The following is a 10,710-nucleotide window of genomic DNA, read 5'->3' on the forward strand; positions in this document are numbered from 1 at the left end:
TTTACATACAACAATAGTTTTCATGCGAGCATTGGGATGGCACCGTATGAAGCTTTGTATGGTCGAAAGTGTAGGACACCGTTGTGTTGGTATCAAGATGGGGAGAGTTTGTTGATTGGGCCAAAATTGCTGCAACAGACAACTGAGAAGGTTAAGCAGATCAGAGAAAAGATGAGAGCTTTACAGAGCAGACAGAAGAGTTATGCTAATCAGAGACGTAGAACCCTAGAGTTTGAGGAGGGCGACCATGTGTTTCTACGAGTTACTCAGACTACGGGAGTTGGACGAGCTATTAGGTCAAGGAAGCTCACGCCAAAGTTTATTGGGCCTTATCAAATCACTCGACGTGTTGGACCAGTTGCGTATCAGATTGCGTTACCACCGTTTCTTTTCAACATTCACGATGTATTTCATGTGTCGCAGTTGAGGAAGTACATTCCAGACCCGACTCATGTAATCGAACCAGACAACGTTGAACTGAAGGAAGATTTGACCTTTGAGGCACCGCCAGTGAGTATTGGGGATAGAAGAGTGAAACAACTGAGAGGGAAGCAGATTGCATTGGTAAAAGTGATATGGAACAACGATACGGGAGACGCTACATGGGAATTGGAAGACAAGATCAAGGAACTGTATCCCGGACTATTCGCAGAACTCTGAGTTTCGAGGACGAAACTTTCTTTTTGGAGGGGAGTATTGTAAGACCTAGATTTGCGGAACAAGTTTGATTTCCGACTCACGGGTAGAATCAGTGTAAGCGTGACAGGAGTTGCTGTTTGAGAAAGACTAATGAAGAAGAAAGTTCAGGAATTTCTTGAGGAGTGTTGCGTAGTTGTTTTAGGAGTTAGTGCGAGTCGTCTGCACACCTGCCTTATGGCGAGAGTGTTCGGAATAGGCTAATTTCGCTTATAGAGCAACGTTCAAAGTGAGATTTCAAATTCTTAGGAAAATAAGAAGTTCCCTTTATTTTTCCTTCGACTAGCGTTTCATTTCGGAACCCTGGACTGTACGCACGATAGTATTCACTTTTCGGAAGTCCGACGACGCTAATTTCTTTGCTTCGAAACCCTAGATTCAAGCGCTGGATGAAGACTTTTTCTATTCGGGACTTTTAACTAAGTTTCCGTCCTCGTTGCCAGATTTGTTTCGACGTTTCCAATCTTTCTCCAGAACAAAGTTTTGTCGTCTGACCATCACAGCAAAAAGTAGTTTTTCGGGACAGATTAACTTACACCGCTTTTGGGATTTTAGATATCGTTTTTCCCAAATGTTAGAGTTTTGTTTTGAGTTCTGGAATTCTATTGCCAGAATCTCTCTTAGAATTCACCGGTGAACGTGCTGCAAAAATCAGAATCGCGAAATTTTCATTTTCCCGCGATTTCACTTTCCTATAAATAGCCAAAAATTCAAAATATCTTCTCATTTTCTTTCTTCAAGGCCGAGAGTTGTGGAGAGGAGAGGGAGAAGAATTTTTCGCCGAAACTTGACCGATCTTCGCGCAGTTCGTTCCTACTTCAAGGTATCGAGGTAACTAGCTTGATTCTTACCTCTAATCACTATTTCTACTGCGTTTCTTTAGCCGTTTCTGTGCTCAAAGTTTCGAGCTTTTTGTAAAACTGTCTGTTTTTCTTGATTTTTGGCTTGGGGTATCTTCTCTACATGCCCAAGAGCCTAGAACCTTCGTCGCTATTCGCCGATATGGATCAAGTTGTCAAGGATCTGAAAAACTGATTCAAAACCCTTTTTGTCGCACATTTCGAAACTTTATTGTCGAAAATTCGTAATCTGACTTCGTGCCTTTAGGATTAGTTGTTACAAATGTCATGAGGATCATCGCTGTCAAATTTGTTTTCCGAAGTGATAACTTTGAGGTTTTGAGCTTTTATTTTGGACCAAAACGCCCCTGAACAGCCGTATTTCGATTCGATCGTTCGAAAATTGTTCCGACAGTTTCTTTGCCTTAGGTTTACCCTAAAACTACCTTGTAAACAGATTTGATCGAAGAAAAAGAGCCGGAGCTCTTTTCTCCTTATGGCCGAGAGCTTAGTGCAAGGGGGGGGGGGGAGTTTTTCGTTTTCGAAAACTTGTCTTTTCGTACCCGATTGTTGTATTCTGAAGCTTTAATGCTTTTTCTATCGTTTATGAGTTGTATTTTGATCGAGCTAATCGATTTTTTTTGGATTTCTGCTTTGTTTTCTTCGAGGTTCAGTTGAAGGAGCTTTGGGTTTTTCAAAGCAATTGTGTGAAGGAAGTTTGAACCACGAGACTGGAGTAGCTCGAGGTTAAGGCAACTTACTATTAGTTATGACTGCATGATAGGCGTCGAGGAATTCGACTTATGCTTTACTTTGATGTTGATTATGTTGATGAACTGATGTTATGATGTTTTCCATACCTTGTGTTGTTGAGATATTGTTGAATGGTGCGTTTTGACGCGACTTCGGAGTGGGGATTCATTGATCTGGTGATCTTTGATAAATCGGGTTGGATGAACAACCCTAGGCAAGTTCAAACGTGGGGTTTGAGACTTAGCCATTCGTTGGTATTCGTTGAAATACTTAGACTTTCCCCGGGAAACTTCTTTTGGAGGGTTTTTCGAAAAATTAGAATGATTAGAATTTCGAAAACTAGAAACTTTGGGAGACTTAGACTTTGAGAAATAAACTCATAACTTGACTAATCCAATTCGAAACGTTTTTACTAAACGAATGAATATAGGGAACCTAAAGGAGAAAATGATTACGAAAGACGGGGAAAAGTCGACTTTTGTTGTGGGTTTTGGAGAATTGCTGGACACCAGGGGGGAAGGTGAGCCACGGTGATGATTGAAAGTCACCGAGTACTCTAGTACTCTTGTTATTCGAGTTGTGTTGTATTGACCAACACTAACTCTAGGTTTTGGGTTGTGGGAGTTGTGTTGTATTGACCGATACTAACTCCGAGTTGTGTTGTATTGACCGACACAAACTCTTGGGTTTTGAGATTGGGTTTTGAGCTAAACACATGTGTTGTGAGGACGATTCGATGTTTGGCTAACCATATTGCATCATGCATCATTTGGTGAATAACGGGAATGGTTCACCGATGCATATTCGATGAGGAACGGGAATGCTTCATCGATGGTGAATAACGGGAATGGTTCACCAATGCATCATTCGACAAGGAACGGGAATGCTTTGTCGAGGATGAAGAATGGGAATGCTTCATCCATAGTGAAGAACGGGAATGCTTCACTTGTGGCGAACGGGAACGCGTCACAATATCCGGATCATTTTAATTGCATCTCACGCATACATTCACTCTGACTGGAATTGTGTGCTGTTTGATTTATTGAAGCATTGTTAGAGCCAATAACATGCTAGGATTGTTTATATATATATATATATATCAACATATATATCTATACCCGATATCACATGTTGAGTGTATATCTACTTTATTCCGTGAGTTGACCCTAGCGCCTTGGCTTTGGTTTCATGTTTGTGTTTGGGCGGTCGGCCTGCTGCCAGATGTCGATGGCGGACTGGTTTTCGATGGTCTCTCCCTCGGGGGGGGATCAGGTATGAGTTGGTGGACCGTCATGCCCCCACCGATTGGGTGATCGATGTTGCGGGTCACCGAGCGACGTACCGGGGAAGGGTCATGGAGGACCGGACGGATGAGCGAGGACGCTTGACGAGAGGAGTGCTACGACGTATGGAGCTGAGCTTTGACTTGCCGCCCTCAGTTCACTGTGGACCAGGCACTGGTCGAGGACCACCTGCACCACCTCCTGCTTCATCTTCTGATGACGAGGACCCAGCGGAGATAGAGCCTGTTGTTGCTGCACCTGTTGCGCCACCTCCTGCTACTGCTACCGATCCTACAGACGTGGCGTCGTCCTCTAGGCTTGTGCGGCCGAAGAGCGAGTCTGTTGTCCCATCTGCCTCACGTCTCTTTTCCTTCTCTTCACCGCACGGCTACCGTGTGGACCCCTTGGTTAGGGTGGTGGAGGAGGATGTTCTTACAGGAGAGGTGGATGTTTAGACCGGCTCGACTAGGACGGTGCGCAGGACAGTTAGGAGGGAGGTCGTGGACTTGGACACCGAGATGATTACGGTGGATTCCGACTCTGACTCCGAGAGCAGTGGGGACAGCTACTCGCCGAGCAGCGACGAGGAGGAGGAGGAGCTATGAGCTGGACTGGGAGGGTAGGTTAGACAGCGTCATTTTTTGTGTAGAGCTCTGATTCGTCTTATTTTGGCACAGAGTAGGTTCCCGATGTGTGGCTTTTTGTGTGGTTCTTTTGAGGAGGATCACAGAGAGTCTGTCGGAGTATAGGGGTCTTTTGTTCAGGCCATTTTTGGGTGCCGACTTTCTCTTGGATGACTGTACTTTTGATACTTTTACTTACATTACTGGATTTTGTATATATTTGCCTGTGGGCACACTACTTTGGAGTCACTACAAGTGCGCGTGACATGAGAGTGCAGCTGAGGCTGTACATGTGTATATATTTGTACATCGGTTAGTTAGTTGTTGGGTTATGTCTCTATTTTCTATTGCTTTTATTAAAAGGAATCAATCGGAAAAAAAAATTACCTGTTTTTCCGCGTAAAGTTTATTTTTAGTTTCTAAAGTGACACCTGGAAATCGGGGTGTTACAGGCTTAGTTGGTGAATTGAATTATTTCCTAGGCCTACAAGTCAAGAAGTTTGGCCTTGAAAAGGCTGGGCACAAGAGAACTCGTGCTGCTACACACCTCAAACTGTCGAAGGATGAGCAAGGAGAATATGTTGATTAAAGTCTCTATAGATGCATGATTGGTAGCTTATTGTACCTTACTGCTAGCAGACCAGACATCACCTTTGTTGTTGGTGTTTGTGCAAGATATCAAGCAACTCCTAAGGCAAGTCATCTACTACAAGTCAAGAGAATTATCAAGTACATCAATGGGACAAGTGACTATGGTATTCTCTATACTCATGATACAAACTCCTCTTTAGTTGGATTATGTGATGCAGATTGGCCAGGTAGTGCAGATGATAGAAAGAGCACATCTGGTGGATGTTTCTTCTTAGGGAATAATTTGATTTTATGGTTTAGCAAGAAGTAGAACTGTGTCTCACTGTCTACAGCTGAAGCAGAGTATATTGCAGTAGGAAGTAGTTGTACTCAACTCATGTGGTTGAAGCAAATGTTGAAGGAGTATGATGTTGAACAGGATGTCATGACATTATACTACGACAATCTCAGTACAATCAATATTTCCAAAAATCCCATACAACATAGCAGAACCAAGCATATTGATATTAGACATCATTTTATTAGAGACTTGGTGGAGGATAAAATTGTCAATTTGGAGCATGTTACAACTGAAAAGCAATTGGCTGATATTTTCACAAAACCCCTTGATGCAATCACCTTTGAAAAACTAAGAGGAAATCTAGGGATTTGCCTTTTTGAGGCATAGAAATTAGCGTGCCAAATTGTGTTACTGGCTAGTTTATCCTTGATCATCATTAACTGCCGTTGTGACATCAGCAGAGAGAAGGTTGCTTTATGGTTCTCTCATCCTATAACTACCTCCAACGGGAAAATTGTGTTTCCTCAACCGCTTGTGCATCTATCTACTTCTAGTCTCATTGTCTCTAATTTTCAATTCTCCTTCATCGTTCTGTGCTCTGTTTGTGTTTGCTCTCGTTTCATCATGTCTCAAAGTTCAGGAAAGAAGGATTCTGTCAAGGCAAAGATTGAAAGAACTGCTAAGGGAGTTAAATGCATGGGTTTGAAGAGTGGTTCTTCTCAACCATCTTCTATGTCAAAGAAAGCTCCTGGGAAGACAAAGGCAAGAAACCAAACAAGAAAGACCTACATGTCCAAGGTTCAGAACAAAGAACTCACCAATGTCCCTCACTGTGAGGATGTTACTGATGAAGAGGAAATCAATGGTGAAGATTCGGCTTAATCCTCAAATTGGTCCCTGTCTTTGTCTCACCGTCTGAACTAGGTCCCTCACCGGAATGTTTTGTGCAAAAAGTCCTCTATTTTGTAAAAAATCTGGAGCAAGTCCTCACCGGAGTCCGGAGCTCCGGTGAATGATGACATGGCCCGCTGACTGTGTTAATAAGACCAACGTGGATTTTTAAAAAAAATAATAATAATAACACATCAGAATTTCCAAAATTAATTAAAGTTAAACAAACAATTTTTTTTTACGGGCAAATTCATTAATCTTGAACCAGAAAAACAACAATTTCTTTTTCCATTGAACTATTCTAGAAATTGAACCCAGTTTATTAAAATTGGTTGAACCCAGAAATTCATGACATCATCTCTTCCTCCTTCATCTTCTTCTTCTCCAACCAAAACCCTAACTCTCACCTGCAATTGGAACCCCAACCCCAAACCCCACCCCCACCTGCAACCGAAACCGCCACTCCCACTCCCAACCAAAACCCCAACTCTCACCTGTAACCAGAGCGCCAGGTTTGCGTGATTGAGGCTCGTAGCAGAAGCACAACCTGGGTGTTCCGCGTGTAGATTGAAAAGAGGAGGAAGGTTCAGAGCGGCCAGTGGAGGACATGAAGAAAAGGATGGGGATTTGGGTTGCTGCGATTTGAGCAATATATCAGATCCCCAAATCAGATCTTCAACTTGTATCCTTCAGGAAATCGTGGGTCGATTCTGAGTTTACGGTAGTTATGAACCGTGGGTCTATTTGCACCTACAAACGTGGGTTTAATTTTTTTGCACCTGTTAATGCTGCGACTATGATTTATGAACTCTTTTCGATTTCGACAAGCATCATCGATTCTGAGTTTGTAGAGATGTATTTCCTGATATGGTGGGTGATGGTGGGTGAGAGGAGGAGGAAGTGGAAGAGGAAGAAGATGAAGACTGAAGAGAAAGAGAGAAAATGTGGATGAGAAAAAAAAAATTAAAATAACATCATTAACTCTCTCTGCATTGGAGATGGAAGAATAATTTTAGGTAGGAATTGTGTTTGATTTAGGGTTAGGAATTGAGATTTAGTGTTTTTGAATTAGGGATTTAGAATTGGGATTAATTTAGGAGGAGTTTGTGTTTTAATTTTTTTTGTTAATTTGTTTTATTTTAGTTAATTAAATTTAAATTTCTGATCTGTTATTTTTATTTTTATTTTTTTAAATCCACATAAGCTTTATTAACACAGTCAGCAAGCCAAATCATCACTCACCGGAGCCCAGAGCTCCGGTGAGGACTTACAAAATAGAGGACCTTTTGCAAAAAAAAAAATCCGACGAGGGACTTAGTTCAGACGGTGAGACAAACACAAGGACTAATTTGAGGTTTAAGCCTGAAGATTCTCATGTGAAATCGCCTCCTGATGTTGTGCCCGATGTTGAGACATTTGTGTCTCAGGAAATTTCTGATCAAGAAAATCCTGGAAAGGATTCCACTTCACTTGAAGATTCAGGCAATGCTACCCAGCCTGATGTCTCTGTGTCGTCCTCTTCGAAGGATGCTGATCCAAAGAATGGCAATTATGAGGATACCAATTCTGCAGAGCCACCCCAGGCTCCAGCCCCTGTTAAGGACATCTCTGATGATGATTCTGATGATGTTCTTCTGACTTCGTCCATTCCTGATAGCGTTGCTGCCAGGATGAAAAGAAAAAGAAGGGTCTCTACTCTTGAAGTCACTCATACTCCACCAAAGAGATCCAAATCCTCTCCTGTGACTTACAAGTCTAGACAAGCGACTGTGAAAGGTAAGGGAAAGCAAAATGTTGTCAAGACTCATAGTGAGAAGAAGAAAAGAAAGGTTCCAATTGATGTTGAAGACTCTGAGTCAGATGCTGAAGCCGATGTCCAGGACATTCGACCTTCTGAGAAAAAGAAATATTCTGGTATGCGTATTCCTCAAAATGTTCCTGTTGTTCCCATTGATAGGGTGTATTTTCACTTAGAAGAGAGTGTTCAGAAGTGGAAATTTGTTTGCAAGAGAAGAATGGCCAAGGAAAGGGAAGTTGGTCCTAATGTTCTTGAGTGTAAGGATGTTATTGTTCTTATAGAGAAAGCAGGTCTGATGAGACTATTCAGAATGTTGGAAGGTGCTATCAGAAGCTTGTGAGAGAATTCTTAGTGAATCTCTATGTGGATGTTGGACTTCCTGAGAGTGATGAATTCAGGAAAGTCTTTGTGAGGGCTGAATGTGTTGTGTTCTCACCTGTTGTGATCAATCAAGCACTTGGAAGAAGTGCTATTGAATTTGCTGATGAAGAAGTGTCCATGGATGATGTTGCCAAGGAACTTACTGTTGGAAATGTGAAGAAGTGGCCCAGCAAGAAATTGTTGTCCACTGGAAATCTTAGTGTGAAGTATGCAATCCTTAACAGCATTTGTGCTGTGAATTGGGTTCCTTGTAACGCCCCGATTTCTCGAGTGTTACACAGTAACTAATTAACCAATTTTCGTAAAGAGTTTTCGTCGATTCACTTATTAATCTTCAATTAATGACAAACCTTTCATTTTACAAAAACTCTTGAAACATAACCTTTCCAAAAAACTTGCGGAAGTAACCAACTTCGTAAAACTTTTTAAATAACCAACTGTAAAGAGTACGAAACAAAGGCCTGAATAAAAATAAAGATTACATCAAAACTTGTTCATTCGAATTTAAGCAATAAAATTGTTCGATACCAACACTTCGGAAACTCTCAACCCCAACAGAAAACAAAAGACTCTCAACCCAAACCCTATTCCTTAGCCTCTTCCTCTTCCTCTAAAGTGTAGTCGTCCTCCAGTATTGGCAGGTCACGTAGCATGAACTCCCAAGAATGAGTCATCGCCATTATCTTCACGACCATCTACCCCCCCAAACAAACACATAGCAAACAAGCAGGGTCAGGTCCAACAAAAGAATGATATTGATAAAATCAACAACAACATATATAATATAAGTACATTATATGTCTTTTATGGGAAAGAGTCAGTTACTAACGGAATCTCACTTCACACAACCCACCAAAACTTCCATGGCCATAATCACGATCATCCGCAGATGAACAAATCTCGGAGGGGACTCACCGTACAACCCTCAATCATGTGGGGGGACTCACCGTCCGCCAGACTCACCGTCCGTCCACAGAATCACAAGGCGACCGCAGTCAGCCAATCACGTGGGGACTCACCGTACAACCCACAAAACACCCTCGCGTGCAAGGTACCATCGTTCTCATGGTCCATAGTCCTCACCAGACCTATGTCCAATTATTCACATTTACTTGCAAGCGAGTTTATTACACTTTTCTCTTTGTTAAGTCTCTAAAATCAATCCTAGAGTCTTATCATACTCTTTATACAACAACCTTCACAACACAACATTCACGGGTTACAAGGGAATTACGGCTAGGTGAGCGACCCTTGAACCATTAACTCAGAAAATAAATATAATCCACGTAAAGGAACGCAAGAACATTCACTCATGCATAATATATCATCGCAACTTCAACATATTGACAGCAGAAACAACTTTCACAAAAATAGAGCCACAGAATGCATCTTTCAACCAAAAATCACGTATGATACCTTTCTAGAAAGCTATTTTAAATATCTACAACTCTCTAGTTACACACTTGTTCATTTGAGTCCCAGAATTAGGTGATATTAGGCCTTAAAGCTAACTGTCCGGAACAGGAAGACAGCAGGTGTGACAGTTACTAAACACGACCCCCAGATCACATTACTAAACCAAAAATTATGATTTTTATATGTCTGGAAAGATATTTCGAAAATCTACAACTTTCATTTTAATCACTTTTTCATTTGATGACCATAAACAGGTAAAAAGGGGCTCTGAAGTCCGCTGTCCAGTACAGGAAACTGGCAGCGAAACTTCCACCTCTAGTTTAAGCTATAAACCATCTCAGCCCAAGGCTTTAAGCTATGTTCCAGCAATAAAATCAAATCACATAGGTCTCATATGATAATAGTACAGCAAGCAAACCTTCAACCCAAACCCTCATGCAAACCCTCTACAATCAAGATTCTTCACAAACAAACATAGCAACAAGTCCCTAATAAACTACCCAAGTCCTAGGACCAGCCCTTACCTCGGGTTTTGAATGAATTTAGATGAAAAGAAGAAGCTTTGGTGATGAAAACAAAGTCCAGAACGCTGCTGTCCTCGTTCCTCTCTCTTCCTTCTTCCTCGCGAAACTCTCCCCCTTGTCGTTCTCCTCTCGCGCGCGCTACACGGCGGTGGTGGTGGCTTGGGCGGCGGCTCCCCTTGCTCTCTCTCTCTCTCTAGAGTTCTCTCTTTTCTCTCTTCTGTATTTTCCCTTTCTGTTCTTACGTGAAACTTGTGCAGGTTCTGTTCTGAATGAGGGAAAGAAAATAGGGTTTTCCCCTTAATCCCATGCAAACCACAAGTGGGCTAGGGTTTTGTTTTCCACAAGCCCGACCCAAGTCCAACCTTAACCCACCAGTCTAATTACCTAATCAGACCTGAAACTTACTAAAACCTAAGCCCTCAAAGGTAAATTCATAATTAAATTCGGACTTAGAAGAAAAACAATGTAATAATCCCGCTGGCACTGTACAGCCGGAACTACGTTCACTAAAACGGGGATAACTGGAGCTACAGATATCGGATCGACACGAAACCACTTGGAGAATTTTCTAGACTTAAAGGGCTACAACTCTCATGAAGGACGTTTTCCCAAATTAAGTCGTTAAGACCCTCTAA

General features: G+C 41.9%; 1 long non-coding RNA gene across 1 annotated transcript; it reads right to left on the minus strand.

The window, feature by feature from the left end:
• Nucleotides 1-8,579: 8,579 nt before the first annotated feature.
• On the minus strand, nt 8,580-10,363 carry LOC130724190 (uncharacterized). The gene is made up of 2 exons (XR_009014449.1): nt 10,076-10,363; nt 8,580-8,830 (listed from the first exon to the last, which is right to left on the minus strand). It is a non-coding gene; the product is annotated as an uncharacterized LOC130724190 (long non-coding RNA).
• Nucleotides 10,364-10,710: the final 347 nt, after the last annotated feature.

The sequence above is a fragment of the Lotus japonicus genome, chromosome 6, assembly GCF_012489685.1.
Source record: "Lotus japonicus ecotype B-129 chromosome 6, LjGifu_v1.2".
In the NCBI taxonomy this organism is placed as follows: Eukaryota; Viridiplantae; Streptophyta; class Magnoliopsida; order Fabales; family Fabaceae; genus Lotus; species Lotus japonicus.